General features: G+C 35.9%; 1 long non-coding RNA gene across 1 annotated transcript in view; it reads left to right on the forward strand.

Moving 5' to 3' along the window:
* The window catches only part of LOC112958182, a 69,881-nt gene extending 68,442 nt beyond the window's left edge, over positions 1-1,439 (forward strand). The window contains exon 3 of the long non-coding RNA XR_003251372.1: positions 1,345-1,439. This is a non-coding gene — a long non-coding RNA (uncharacterized LOC112958182). The remainder of the gene's footprint in view (positions 1-1,344) is intronic.
* Positions 1,440-6,000: the final 4,561 nt, after the last annotated feature.

Below are 6,000 nucleotides of genomic sequence, written 5' to 3' on the forward strand. Positions count from 1 at the left end.
ATGATAAATCCAACAAAATTAAATCTTTTTCAAGCAAACCAAATCCTAATTCTTTTCAACAAAATTCCATTGAAATGCACATCTTTCAAAGGGGAGAAAAACATGTTCAGCTTCGCTATTTGATAATGATGATTAGACATAAATATTTAAAAGTAATAAGAGAGCAATCTTTTGGCTCTTCTTATCCATCAAAATCCAGGAACTGCTATAAATCTCAGGGGACAACCTTTTCTCACAGGGATTATTAGATCAATTCTAAATCAACTGCTGGCCAAAAGTTTAGAAGTTCATAAAATAGTGAGGTGGATATTTCTCAGGCTGTTTCTTGTTGTTCTGGGGTCAATTTAATCCGTCTTCTCAATCAACTTTTTTTTTTTTTTTTTTAACCCACAGGAATATCCTATAATATGTTTCCTTGGACATATAATACAACTGCAGCTTGGTCTGATCTCCTGCAGAATGTCAATGTGAAATATATAAAAATATAAGTATATTGTAATATATGTATAAATATATTGTATAAATATATATTGTATAATTAATATTTATAATATATAATTTTATAATTATATAATATATTGATAATATATTTATATATGGTATTATATATAAAAATGTTTTGCAGTAGAATTTTGGTTATTTCAGTGCAAGTTAGCTGTTAGGTCYAGAGACTGAAACCTGTAAAATTCCTGAGACCTTGTGAGCTAGTAAGTACAGGTCCCATCAATGCAGTTGAAGTTTTGAGAAAGCAAAAGCAGAAAAACGTGAATGGAATGCTGAAATGATTATTAGAACTCATATGAATAAAGAGTTGTTATAAGACTCATCTCAATTTTGCCTTTATTTTGCTAAGCTATATATAGATTAGGTACAGTCATATCCATTAGTAATTTCTGTCTTCCCCTCATGTAAGCATGAAACTAGTTTAACAGTTTCCTGGGAAGAGCATGATGCATCCAAAACACACAAGTCCTCATCCAGCTTCCTGTCTGTAGGTAATGCTGCAGTCATTTTGGATTAGCGATAAACGGTTGTGAAATTGGAAACAGGTTGTCCTGGCTTTGCACAAGAATCTGCAAAAACATGAATACTTGTACCCAGAAAGTGTGATTCCAATTCAAACATCATAAAATAATATACAGTGCATGCTTAACTGCATGCATGGCCATAGGAACATATTAAATGACATTGCCAGATGCTAAAGACAAATACAGCTTAAGCATCCAAATGTATAGTAACCTGAAGGAGGCTATAACATAACTTAAACTACTGTCAGGGCTTTATTTCTATAAAACCTTTTTCTTACTCCATCATATTTTGTCTTTCRTTTTTGTTATCTTTCAGCTTGTTCCTGGCACATGTGTTGTGACACGACATTATTGCTGTATGTCTGCAACAGTTCTGACGCATACTGAGCATGAATCTGTGCTTGCTGAGTGACCTCCTCTCACCATTCTTGAAGCCTTTGAATGTGCAAGTTCCCTTCTGGAATTACAGGGTAATAGAGACATTGAGGAAGTCCTCATTGGGCTTAATGTAGAATGTATACTCTATTTCATGGGCTGTGTAAGTGCATTGCCACCCGTGAGCTTGCAGCTGAACTTTGTAGGAAAGTTGTGTGAGCTGGGAGATCTCTGAGAGATGGTGGATACGCTCATCCTTGGTTCTTCATATGGCTACTGGGTACTACGGGCATCATGAAAACAGTGATTAGAAATGCTAATCTGAACACCAGCCCTGCACAGTTGAGAGCAGAATACACAGGTACAGTGAATGATTCATGCTTTTCCTTATTCTAAGGACTTGGAGTGTGAAACTATACTCAAAGTTAGAATCCAAGCTAAAGAAATATATCATTATTAAATGATACAAACGGGGAAGGAATAATCCAAGAAGTCACTTAGTCTGGGTATCTCATCAAAAATAGGGGGTGTGGGTTCTTTGCCAGCACGTAAATCTGAATCTGGGACTCAGGTGAAGCAAACCAATCTGAAAAGTCAACATATTTTGGTGCACTTTTCCTGATATGTTTAGGAGAGGAAAGATGAATGCTAGTAAACCAAGCATTTTCAGCCATAAGATAAAATAATAATGAAGGAAGGCTTTGAGGTGGACCTGTAAAAATGACAGATCTACCAGATTAATATTTTTCAAGGTACTTTTTCTCCTATTTGAAATGGATGAGAGATTTCTGTAGGCTTTGAAAATGTTCTTGAATTATAGCTTTAATGCCAAATGATAACATCTCTTTCAGTAGGAACTGAATCAGAAGCCTCACAGTATAAACCAACCAACAACCTTTAGCTGAGAACAACAACAACAACAAAAAAAGCCCTTATTTTTTCATGCTGCATGTGGGTTAGAATTCGATTTGTAAATGAAAATTTTCATAGCAGTGTGATGGTTGTTGTTGACTCTATGAGAGTCTCAAATTTTCTATCACAGTTGCTCCATTATTCCATGCTTTGTCACATTGGTGGAGTTTTTCCTATTTTCACTACTAATGCCAGTGAAATGGTAAGACGACAGTCGCAAATTGAAGCAATTATGGARTGTCTGTTTATCATAACCCACCTGCACTGGTCATGGTGTATAATGCAGGATAATTTTGCTGAAACACTAAGATGTACAGTTCAGCTCTATCGGCAACCAGAGGTAGATTTGAAAAGTCTTACGATAAAATTGTTTACTTGGGGTTTGCAASTCTCTGGTGTGAATGAGGCTTGGAGGGATCCAAAGCCTAGCCTTCTGCATCCCTGGCGAGCAGTCCTGTGAGCTGGTGAATGAGTCTTCATCCRTTCAGTTTTCTCTCACACTCTGTAGTCAGAGCTCTTGTGCTTTACAGCAAAGCTTTGATTTTCTTTTTCCCAAAAGCTCTCCATGTGAGGGGAAATTTAAGTTAGCTGAAAATAGACTCATCGTTTGTCTTATACGTCATCCTCTAATGGATGCAATGTCATCTCCAAAAATTGCAGTGGACAAAAATAAAAGCTAGATCAAAACATGCCTCTAGTGATTTCCTTACGGAAAAGGAGAAGAGAATTCATTACAAAACCAAATCCTTACCAACACATACAGAAAACTTGTGAGAGATTTTCTGTGCAGTTTGAATGTTCMAATTTCTTTTCTAATATCTGATTTCACTGATTCAGAAAGAGTGTGGATGATTTGTAGATTTAGTGGAAAATCTCTATTTCTCAAAGATACCTAGAGTGACTGTCATGACTAAGGTTAGACTTTCTTTTATGTGTGACAGAAGGGGCAGAAATGCAGTGTTGTTACTCAGATCCATTTCCATCTGGCTTGAATAATTGTAAATTATTTTTAAAGTGCTGGGCAGTTCTGACCAGATGATTGCTGTAACTGTCTACCTGATCACAGGTCTTAATCATTCAAATATATCCTCAAGCAGACTAGGTAAAACTTGGTGGACTACACAATAAGTTATTTGATTCTAGGTTTCTACTTTAGGCACCTTTCATTCTACCCTCTATACTRTTCCAAACAATAGCTATGTATCTACCTTGTACCTTAGGTGCAAGCAAATCAAATCATTTTTGCAAGATTAACACTCTAGAATTTATTTTTTCAAGAAATGCAATTATTTATCTCTTAAATTTTCAGTTTCTAGTCAGCTTCTCATGGAATGATCTTAAATAAGCYGTTAACATAAGCTTTAATATAATAGTGTTTTGTTCTAAAATGGCATCTAAATATCAGTTGTAGATTGAATTTCATTGCTATTACTGAGGGATTAATTGCAATCTTTTTTAAGCCTAGTAAAGAAAGAATACCCAAGAAAACCGTAGCAACAACAATCCTGGCCCTTAGTTGCAGATTAACTATGAGGGGCCAGGTTGCATTTGCTAAATTARATAAATAAACAGAGCAGCTGCTGATTTCCAGAAGGGAAAACATTTTACATTTTTAATATATTTTTTTAGTGCTGATTTGGACATATGTGCAGTCTTTATAGCACTAAGAAACAGAGAATGCAGTAACTCGGGCAGCATGCTTTCTGTCAAATTGCTGCCGTGCTTTTCGTTAGGGGAATCTAGAGACATGCAAAGTGTAAATAGAACTCGTCATACATAAAGCTTTTTTTCATATTCATGTTCTGCTTTGTACAATCACTTTATACTTACTGAACTTGTGTAAAATGGAATCTAAACTGATGGAAGAATGCACTGACTGGTCAGAGTGGTGTTAATTGGGGTAGGCTGAAATTTGGACTGCAGCAACAAATGCTGTCTTTCAGCTCTTTAACCTGTAAGTTGTACCAGTTTATTTTCCATTTTATATCCAAAAGTCTGTCTAGTGACACCCAAGTTGGTAAGAGCCAGGTTAAGTCTAGTTCTGAATCTGATAGTGATTAAAGCTATCAAGAGAGCAAGGTCAGTGAATTTGTTTGTTGGATTTAGCAATTGTTGTAAGGCTCAAGATGTGGATTTGAGGAAGAAAGAGATGTCAGTATTCCTAGAACTACAGCGTAAGTGTCACTTTTCTTGAAGATTAGAGATGTAACAGGACAGCTCAGCATAGTGAAAGTGAAGTCTATGCTCAGATTAGCCCATGCTGAATATTCTAATTTTGAGGTTCCCATGCTTAGTATTCCTTCCTCACAAAAGTTGTTGAGTAAATGAAAATATGAGTGATCCATGTTAAAAAAGAAAAAAAAAGTTTTTTTCTTCTAATTGTGCCTTTTTATTTATTTTTCAATTCTTGAGGGACTGATGTAACTAATATTTGGTATCTTTTGCTTTGGGTTATACAATCAGTCAAGAAGCTTTGACGGTGGAATTTTAACCCTTCCTGGAGGGTCTTACACTGACCTTTGTTTCTTGTGCGAAGTAAGAGAATTTGCTTCATCAGTTTTATGTGACACTTTTTATAAAGTTGACACTTTTTATGGAGTTGTATTAAGCAATCTGATCAAAAATGAAAGCTTTCAAGATGAAAAATTAATGGGAAGTTGCACAGGTAATTCTTTCGAAAGGACCTTTAGAGTTATGAAATGAACAAGCTTTTATTATTTTTTTCTTTTTTKGGGGGAGGTTATCTGTGGTAGGAGGGAAAGAAAGATTAGCAAAATCAGGTTGTAACTGATAATGTGAGATGATATATTTATGAATCTCCATGCCACATGTTGCATGGAGTTGCAGCATTTCCTTATCCTTAGAGATGACTGTTCATAACTTAAGAATGTTTAAATGCAGAACACTCCCTGAATAAATACTGTTGATAGGAGCCAAGGACTCTGCAAGTTAACAATGAGTTATTGTTACTGTTTACGATACATTTTAATGGAATTGAAGAAGCAAGACCCAGCCTTATACAAGAGTGGACTTACTGCAGTGGTGAATTGAATGGAGGCTGCACTTGGTCTGCAAATTGTTTACTGCTAAATGACATCATCTACTATCCACACACTCTCCTGCACATTTTTACTTTTAAAATTCCAAAGGACTCTGGTCTTTTATTTCTTTCATGACCTTTAAGTAGGAACTAATTAGCAATGAATTACAGGCTATCCTATGATGTGAAGTTCCTGCCGGTGTATACCCTTTATTCTTTTACTGTGTATCGTGGCAATAAAGCTGCCGCCTCCATTAACATTTTTTGAAGAACAAAGCATGAGGACATATTCCTTTTGACACTGCACCAAGGCAAACTGGCTAACTTTTAAAGGACTGTGTGATGGAGCAGTTTGGCATGTGTTATACTGTGTGTGTGTATAATAGAGATGAATAGCGAAGTCAGTAAGGGAGTATTTTAGGCTGACTGTCGGGACTTGATTCTTTACAGTGAAATCTTTCGCAATACAGAATAGTCATTGGAGGGAAGTGGTGGGAGCTCCATTGCTTCAGTCATTAARAACTGAACAAACCTCTAGAAACGCAATATGGAAGAGCTTTAAATTGGCAAAAGTATGAACAAAGTGTTCTACAAAGTCTTTTCCATCCCTTAATTATTTCTATGAACGACAGACGAGTAGGTAGC

The sequence above is a fragment of the Nothoprocta perdicaria genome, unplaced genomic scaffold, assembly GCF_003342845.1.
Source record: "Nothoprocta perdicaria isolate Ctin4 unplaced genomic scaffold, notPer1 scaffold_81, whole genome shotgun sequence".
NCBI classification, from domain to species: Eukaryota; Metazoa; Chordata; class Aves; order Tinamiformes; family Tinamidae; genus Nothoprocta; species Nothoprocta perdicaria.